The sequence below is a fragment of the Petaurus breviceps genome, unplaced genomic scaffold (assembly GCF_028583685.1).
Source record: "Petaurus breviceps papuanus isolate PSGF00001 unplaced genomic scaffold, PetGlider_PUasm1.0 90804, whole genome shotgun sequence".
Lineage (NCBI taxonomy): Eukaryota > Metazoa > Chordata > Mammalia > Diprotodontia > Petauridae > Petaurus > Petaurus breviceps.
In genome coordinates this window covers 3,936,510-3,944,979 of record NW_027187348.1, presented here as the reverse complement: position 1 = coordinate 3,944,979, position 8,470 = coordinate 3,936,510, and the positions used below count along the sequence as shown (strand labels likewise).

The 8,470-nt window shown below is 38.5% G+C and overlaps 1 long non-coding RNA gene across 2 annotated transcripts; it reads right to left on the bottom strand.

Moving 5' to 3' along the window:
• Window positions 1-4,898: 4,898 nt before the first annotated feature.
• Window positions 4,899-7,340, bottom strand: LOC138147559 (uncharacterized). 2 transcript variants are annotated; one of them, XR_011164847.1, is made up of 4 exons: window positions 7,269-7,340; window positions 6,068-6,290; window positions 5,896-5,957; window positions 4,899-5,156 (listed from the first exon to the last, which is right to left on the bottom strand). It is a non-coding gene; the product is annotated as an uncharacterized lncRNA (long non-coding RNA). The 2 variants fall into 2 exon arrangements; XR_011164846.1 differs by lacking the exon at window positions 7,269-7,340 and adding an exon at window positions 6,365-6,496.
• Window positions 7,341-8,470: the final 1,130 nt, after the last annotated feature.

Below are 8,470 nucleotides of genomic sequence, written 5' to 3'. Positions count from 1 at the left end.
GGGGGAGGGACTGTATTCTCAGAAAGGAGGGGGAAAAACCCATAGAAGAGCTAAAGGTGATTAGAGGGGGATATTGATTCCTTATTCTGCTAGAGATTTAAGCAGGCATGCAAGGAATCTGTATGATGGTTGGCAAAAGGAGACCCCAAACCTCCTGTAACCAGACACTCTGGCTTTCCAGGAGCTGAGTGAGAGGGAAGAGAAGAAAGGGGGCAGTGTGGTCTAGGAAATTTCAACTCGTCGCTGATTTGTGCCTGATGCTTGCTGTCCGTCAGCAGCCTCCCTTACAATCTTTCTCTCTCTCTCTCTCTCTCTCTCTCTCTCCCTCTCCCTCTCTCTCTCTCTTTTTTCCTCCCTCGTCTTCTTCTTCACTGAAACCTAGGGGAGCCAGTAAAGATTAAATGTGCTTTCTCAAAGGCAGCCACTTCATGCTGCTATGTCTAAAGAGCCTTTAAAAAAATTTTTTTTAAAGAGAAAGGGAGGGAGGTTGAGAGACTGGGAGAGGGAGAGGGAGAGACTAGGTATAATGATGACGGACTGGCTTTTCTAAGAGGAAGAGGAAGAAGGAAAGGAGAGAGAAGAAGGAGAGACCCTGGATGGAGGATTTTGGCTTGAAGGGAGCCTACAGAGGTGAGAAAAAAAGGGGGGTAGAGGGAGGTAAAAGACACAGCTCATGAATGTAGCGGAGAGAAGTAGAGAGATATAATGTGGCTGTATTGTTTGTCTGTTTCTACTAAAAAAAAAAAAAAAGGGAGGGGAGGGTAGTTAGAGAAGTAGAGAGCCTGGGGCTTTAAATGTTTTCAGCTGCATAAGGAAATGAATGGATAATATTTCACATTTTTACTAAGAGCTCAGGGCCCCTGTGAGTTTCCTTTTCAATGTAGCTGCTTTGTCATCTTCAGCCAACCAGACATCTACCTTGCCGAGGCCTAAACGTTTACAGAAAGAAAGAGAAAGGAAGGAAAGAAGGAAAAGGGAAAAAAGAGAAGAGGGGTAGGGAGGGAGGGAAAAAGAAAGAAAGAAAAATAAGGAGAAATCGAAGAGTTCTCTTCCTCCACCCTTTCCCCTCCCCTCCTTTGAGGAGTCTTATTTTGGAGGCTGCGCAGGAAGCTTTTCAGAACAGGAAAGATCATCTCACAGTAAGAGGGGGGAAAGAAAATAACAGTAGCTGTCATCCAGGATGGAAGGGGGTGGATGATGCTTCAGGTTCTCCCTGAAATGTCGGCAAGAGAATTCGAAGGATCCCGATGTCTCTCCTGCTTTCCTTTCCCTCCTGCACTTTGACCCCCCCCACCCCACCCCCAGCCATGCCTCACTCTATGTCTCCCGAATGACAGACTCTAGTTAATTTGGCCTTGGCTTTCACTAAGCAGCTGATGCAGAGGAGGCCGCAGTTTGCCGGACTCGCAAAGTGGACACTAGAGAAAGAAGGAAGGGAGAAAAAGCAGCTGCTGAGAGTTTTAGCCATTTTTTCCCCTCTCTCCTTTGGGGATTTTGGCTGAACATTTTTTAAAAAATGCAGTCGGCCAGTTTGTGCCCCCTACTCCCCTTTGCTTTTTTTTCCTTCTTATGTCAAACTACAAACTGCAGAACGATAGACCTAATGTAATATTCCCCGAGCCAGCCTCAGCCCCGTCCCTGTTCCTCTCCACTGAAATACCTCACCCTGGCTACCTCCTGTTCCCTCCCCACCTCTTTTGGCTGCGGTTCCTGAAGGCTGAAACCCCTCGTTACTCCAAATGGGTGAGTTTCTCCATGATATTCTTATTCACACTTTCATAAGCTCTAAACTGCTGCTTCTCAGGTTCTCTTCTTCCTAAAATCTGGTCTGTCTGATCTTGCCTGGCTCTCTGCCTCCATTGGGGGAGAGGGATGCCTTAAATTTTCCTTTATATTTAATTCTTACCTAATTAAAATTAAGTTAAAGCTCTGACATATGACCAATCCTCATTATAATCATAAAAATAAAGAGAGACAGAGATGTTTCCAGAAATGTTCCTGTATTTTCCATTTTAGTAGACCAAAGCGTGAGAGAGTCTGCTATTTGGTCATGGTTTTATGTTCAGGTATGTATATGAGCATGCAAACATGTGTGCAGAGGTCTTTACACATATGCCTATATCTTCAAGTAAATGGAATGTGCATTTTTTAACAGCAGGGGCTCAAAGAGAAGATGTCTTTCCACCTGTTCATTGTATTTTAGCCATGAACCTTGAGCAGAATTTGCCTGTCATTCTTGTTTGAGATTTTCTTTTTTCTTCTCAAGAAAGGAATGTCTGTTGCGCCCCTCTCAATCCCTGAGACCCTAACTTGTGATGTTTACCGTTTAAATCCACGGGTTAGGCTCTTGGGAGCTGTGAGTTGTGCCTTTGCATCTGGGATATTTGGTGGAACTTTTTTTTTTTCTGTTTGTTTTTAAGCAAACACAAAAGGAAAGAAACTTTGAGTGAAATGGATGAGTGGATCTCTAGAGTTCTCATTGTTAGAAATCAGGTGACTAGAAGGTAGCAGATTACATATTTCAATTTTTTTGTTAAAGTATGTACGTATGTGCTATTATAACATCCAGGAGGTGTGATTATATGTATATATGTATATCTCTATATACATATAAATTTTATGTCTGAGGCTGGTGGAGATCATCTACATTTTCTTTTCCTTGAGAGCAACACACAGTACTATCAGAGCGTAACAAGAACAGCTCAGTACCCTGGTGCTTGACCTCAGAACATCTCAGCTGAAGTCCCAGCATGCCCCATGCCTCCAAGTTTGAAACTGAACAATTAATCTTAGATTTATGCCCAATTAAAATATATGCATGAATATATATATATATATGATACATACAGATGCATGTGCACATGCATCCATATATCGGTGTCAAAGCCAATCCTTGGGCTGAGATTGCAACCCTAAATGACAGACTGATTGGGTTGAAAATACTCTTCTTGCTGTTTGGCTGGGAGGATATGAGTTGGGAGGGTTAATAGACCTGATTTGTGTGCTACCGTGAAAGGCTTTTTAAGGGGTGGGGAGGTGGGACAAGAGCTAAAATGGAAAAAAGAGAAAAAAACTAATGTACTTTAGTGATTAAAAAAAAATTTGACAAAGCCTAATGGGATTAAAAGTAGTGAACGTTGGAATTATGTTTTCCAAATATGTCCAGATTAAGAGTTAAAAAACAAAGCTACTATATTTCTCCATGAGTGTTCTTTAAAATGGGAGAAAAATTGCCCTCGCTCAAGGCTAAATTTCACAGAAAGTAACTTATAACCAAAAAATCCTTCATATTTATCCTAGACTATTTGATAACACTACCTAGTTCTTAGTATTCTCAAAAGGTAACTTTTTTTTTTCCCTTACAGGGCATTTTCAGTGATTTAGCTAAATCTCACAGCCCAAGAATAAGAACAGTAACTTACCTTTCTATTTTGAACGCCTAATGATATACAATTTAATTAAAGCAGTTTAAGTGACCCTGCGAGAGTATTTGCCTCCTGTTTACGGAAAAGGAAAGATTTAAATCCGAACCAACCTTTGACTGCAAAAGCTTTCTCCTTCTGAATCCATTCTATCAGTTGTATGGTTATTTTATATCTATGATCAAAGGGTAAGGAGACTGTTCTTTTCCTGTAAAATATGTGTTTATTGCATTTTTTTTTTGTCATCAAATCCAAATGGTAGTCGAGAGACCATTTTGTATCAGAACAGTGAACTGGAAAGATTTACTGGGCTATAATTGAAGAATATCTTTTGTTGAAACCTGCTGTGAAAGTAGCGTGATTTTAAATAACGCTTTCCAGTCTTTGATGGTCTTAAATGAGTCTAAAAGGACAGAGATATTTAATTTTAAAGGATCTTCTTTGGTTTGAACAACAATGGACTGCGGTTATTTTTTTATTTTACCTAATTTGCTTAGGCACAGGTCTCTGATGTCTGTAAAGGCAGTCTATTCAAATTATGGGCATATGTTGGCACATGATGTATATAAAGTATGTGGAAAATATAAGGTGCCCTTTCTCCAGGGGCTATATAACTCACCAGATTCTATGAAAATATATGCACATAAAAGATGCCTATGCAGCTACGTAGAATATAATCCTGATAGAATGCAAGATGTTTGTAGGAAAAATTAATCTAATGAGGTGGGTTACATTAAAAATCTTTCTGTTCCTCCCTCCCCCTCAAAAGACATTTCCAACTAGATGGCTGGTATGCTGAGGCTGCTCTTGTACAATTGATCATATAGGCGTTTGGCAGTGCATAGCGACGCACAGGATTTTCTATTTCAGCAGCAGGGAACTGCCTCACCGCAGGGGCAGGTTTCTCGACACCCCTTCTCCTTCACGGAGCCCATCAGTGAAGTTCAGTGAAATGAATAACATAATTGGTAGTTGGTTCAATCACTACCAGTCTAGACTAGCCCAGACGCATCAATTAGAGGGGGCTGTCTTTTAAAGGGAGAGTGCAACCGAAACAAGCAGGGCCTTATTGATACTGATCTTTAAAAGTGCAAATCCAGCTTGGCAGATAAAAAAAAAAAAAAAGGCGGGGAATGGGGGGGTGTGCAGAGAAAGAACTGAACTGGAGCTTTTGGATGCAGAAGAACAGGAAGCTTGAGAGAAAAGGAGGGAATAATAAGAGAAATGCAATGCACCACCTCCTTGAAGCACACACTTACAATTCGGTTCACAAGGGACACCCGTTCACCATGTTTTAACTGGAGTCTTTTTTTTTTGTTTTTGGTTTCTGTCACCAAAGAGGTGCTATCTCACAACCAGTACAGTTGAAAATATAATTGTCCTACAAAGCTCCACAGAGAATAAAAATAATGCCAACTAGCCAGCAACCTTTCTTGCAACATGAGGTTTTCCTCCCCCAAAGAAAATGAGAGAATATTTTTGTTTCTCAAGGCAGTAATTTTGCTTTTATTGAGAACCGACAAACATAACAGTGCCTTTAAATCTAGAACACATGAGAACTACATGCAGCTATACTGGATAAAAAGCTCATGGTTTTCCTTTGCATGCAGAATAATTATGAGGAATATTATAAAAGTCCTTAGTTATTACATTATTTATTTTTGGTTTTGGTTTTTATTTTTCGTTCCCCCTTTCCAAAAGACAGATGATTTAGTGTTGGGAACACACCAAGCCCTGGGGAAAGAGAATATTTGATTAGTATTAATTAAAACATTGCTAATATATTCTAATAAAATCAAATTTAACATTCTAAGCTAATCCGTCTAGTATGTAGAAAGGCAAAAAAGTATTATCTTATTTGCATCTCTGCATTCCAAATGCATTTGCTCATTCAGCAGAATTAATTTTTTTCACCAGCCTGTTTAAGCTCTTCATAGATTTACTCAAACTTATTCTTTCAAGCTAAAAGGAACCACGGGAAAGGATAGAGACTGGTGGGAAGAAGAGTGCCAGCTCTACAATTCTATGATGTTCTATTTTTTTTTTTCACTTGCTATCCTAGTCCATGGTTAAGGATATATAAGAATACATTAAGAATAGTTCATTCTTATTTTTTTCTCCCATCCTCTATGTGATACCTGCCAAGTTATTTAGGATTCATGTATCCAATTGCCAAATTATATGAGTGACATATAATTAAGTGGCTGGTGTTGGTCTGCTGATTAATTCCTAATTGATTTCTAATTCCAGAGTCTCTTCCATTGTAAACTCCTAAATGAAAATGGGAACTTGTCCTGGAAACTATTTTTTTTAATGATTTTCATTTGTAACCCATCTGAGAGAAAAGCATATCTGATTTGAGGCATGATTTTCAAATCTTATTCAGGTTTAGTGCAGGCATTTATTAGAGCTAAGTTCTTTGTTTTACCATGCAACCAAAGCACCTCCAGAATAGCTGAATAATAATACCTACATCAAGCAGATTCCAACAGTCTTCATTTTGTAACTTTCAGGATTACTGACTCCCCACCGCTCCTAAAACAAAACAAAAAACCCGAAAAGCAAACAAACAAAAACATTTTAGAGAGTACACCATTTTTTCCTGTCATTTTAATTATACAATCCACATTCATGCCTTTACTTACAAATCTGTGCTCCAACTATTCAATGAATGGGCCATGAATAGTAAGAGTCTCACTTTCAGTATGTATTGATATTGCTGAAGAGTCAGGAACCCTGGCGTATGAAGGGCAGGTAGTAGAATGAGTATATGGATGCTACCTTGGCTTTGCTGCATTCTTACTCCATTGCCTTTTTTCAGTCGTTGATATAAAAGAGCAGTCTCAGTTCGGTTTCACACGCATTGTTCTATAATCCAGGCAATAAATGCTAATTAGTAATGCTCAAGGATCCAACCATTCAGAGTAATTATCATAATTTACCTTTTCCTTGTTAAAGACATTCCTTGCTGATTTAAAAAAAATTAAATCCGTCGTTTGACTATTTCACTGCGATGGAAATGCACTGGAGAGATGTCCAAGGTACAGTAATGTCATTATGGTTGCATCTATAGTCACTGACGTGAACCCCCTAACTTATTCCAAAAGGAATTGCAACTTAATTTCTAAAGAGAAATTCATGTAAATGCATAAAGTTTTGCATGTGCACTAGGCATGTATGATTTGATTTTACAAACCCCAAGACTCTTCCCTTTCTTAGCCCACCCCCTTCGAAAACCACTTACTGAGCAGAACAAAGGAAACTGCTAACTATAGAGGCATCATTAAGTGTGAGCAGCAACAGCGTGATAAAGCATGTGATATGACAACATATTTTATTGCATAAAAGTACAGATAATTAAATAATTCACTAGTATTCTTAACTAATTAGCAGAAAGATCTTTAAGAAGAAATTGAGAAAATGGATTCTATCAACTCGGATAATAAGCCTTGTCTCACCAAGGTCACAAATGTATATTTTTTATTTGGTGATTCAGCCTATAGAAAGAAGGTGACGAAATCTCTCTGATTTAAAATGGGGGAGCTTGGAATATCTCTTTTTTTGGAAGAAGAAATTAATCAAATGTCTGTAAGAGGCAAATTTAATATAGGATTCAGTTTTCAAAGATGTGATCAACAGTTCCATGATGCACTTCTCTCATAAATTGCCTTTTGGTTTCCATAGCTTATAGCCATAGCCTTATATAGCTTCCCCCGTATCTCCTAACGTTGCTTTATGGTGAGATTTGTCTCTTGTTTATCTTTTCTGAAAACAACTGTCGGCTAAAAGCAATCAGACACTTCTTATATCAAAGGCACTACAGAAAATGGCTGTACCAGATTTTACCTTTGGGGAATATCCTACAAGAATACCCTTGTCTGATCAAGGTAGAACCTGGGTTTCAATGGTCTTTAAGACAGAGCTATAGCTTTGCATTGCAAGCTATAAGCACATCATTAGGGGAGTGACTCTCTTTGGATACTGTACAGAAGGAGCCACCTGCAAAATGTTGGTTGCTATTGAAATCTCAAGTGGAATCAGCTTTCAAAAAATTAGTTATTAGAGACATCCGATATAATTTGCAATCTGTAATTATACTAATGTGCACATAGTTGTGTGTTGCTTCCTTTATGGATTGCCTACTTGAGCATTTTTTCTGATGTATTCTTCGTCATTTGAAATGACTCATGAGTAGGTAAAGCCCGGGGATATTTTAAAAGTCAGCCTCTTTTGACCAAAATATAATCTTGGTAAACAGTATAAGGCAAAGATATGAAGAGGTCTGGGTTCCCCAGGCACTTGCTTAGATTTTATACTGTTAGAGATGAAAGGTAGTCGTAATCATCTTTAAGTGAGTAGTTGTGGCCTAGATGTTGGATAATCGTCAAATTAATGGTTATGATTGTGAGTATTTTATTTGCTTGCAAAAGTTTTCCCAGTTCTCTCTGGTTAAGTCTTTGTCCTGCTTTTAGACAAAGAGCACAGTAGATAATATTAGGGTAGGAAGTGTTATCAAAGAGAGACGAATCTCTTTGTTGAAATAATAATGTAACGTGCCAAGAAATTGACCCTAGGCAAGGACAGTGACTTTAATGTGATGATTAGAACATAAATGACAACAAATAATATACTTTCTCCTCCTATCATCTTTATCTTATGTGACATGTAGTGAGTAGCTGAAACTTTCCTACAGGTCAATTATTTAAGACCATATCCCCTTTGTGTGTCTGAACATGATATCAAAGAACTCCTGATACCCTACTGGTGATCACTTCCAGAGAAGGTCCCTAAAAATGTCTTCTACATATTTTTTTTTAAAAAATCAGATGGAATAATGGTGATCTGATGATACTGGAACATGCCCTTGGTTGCTGAGGAAGTGGAGTCAAAGTATCCTGGTTCTTGATGATGAATAAAAAGATGATTTGCTTTCAAATAAGAGAGATGTGTTGGATAAGTAAATATAGTTATCAAGATTTAGGCTTCATCATCCAAGACTTTGGGGAGACAAAGAACTTTGAGTCCAACTTTGGGATGGTAGATGATAT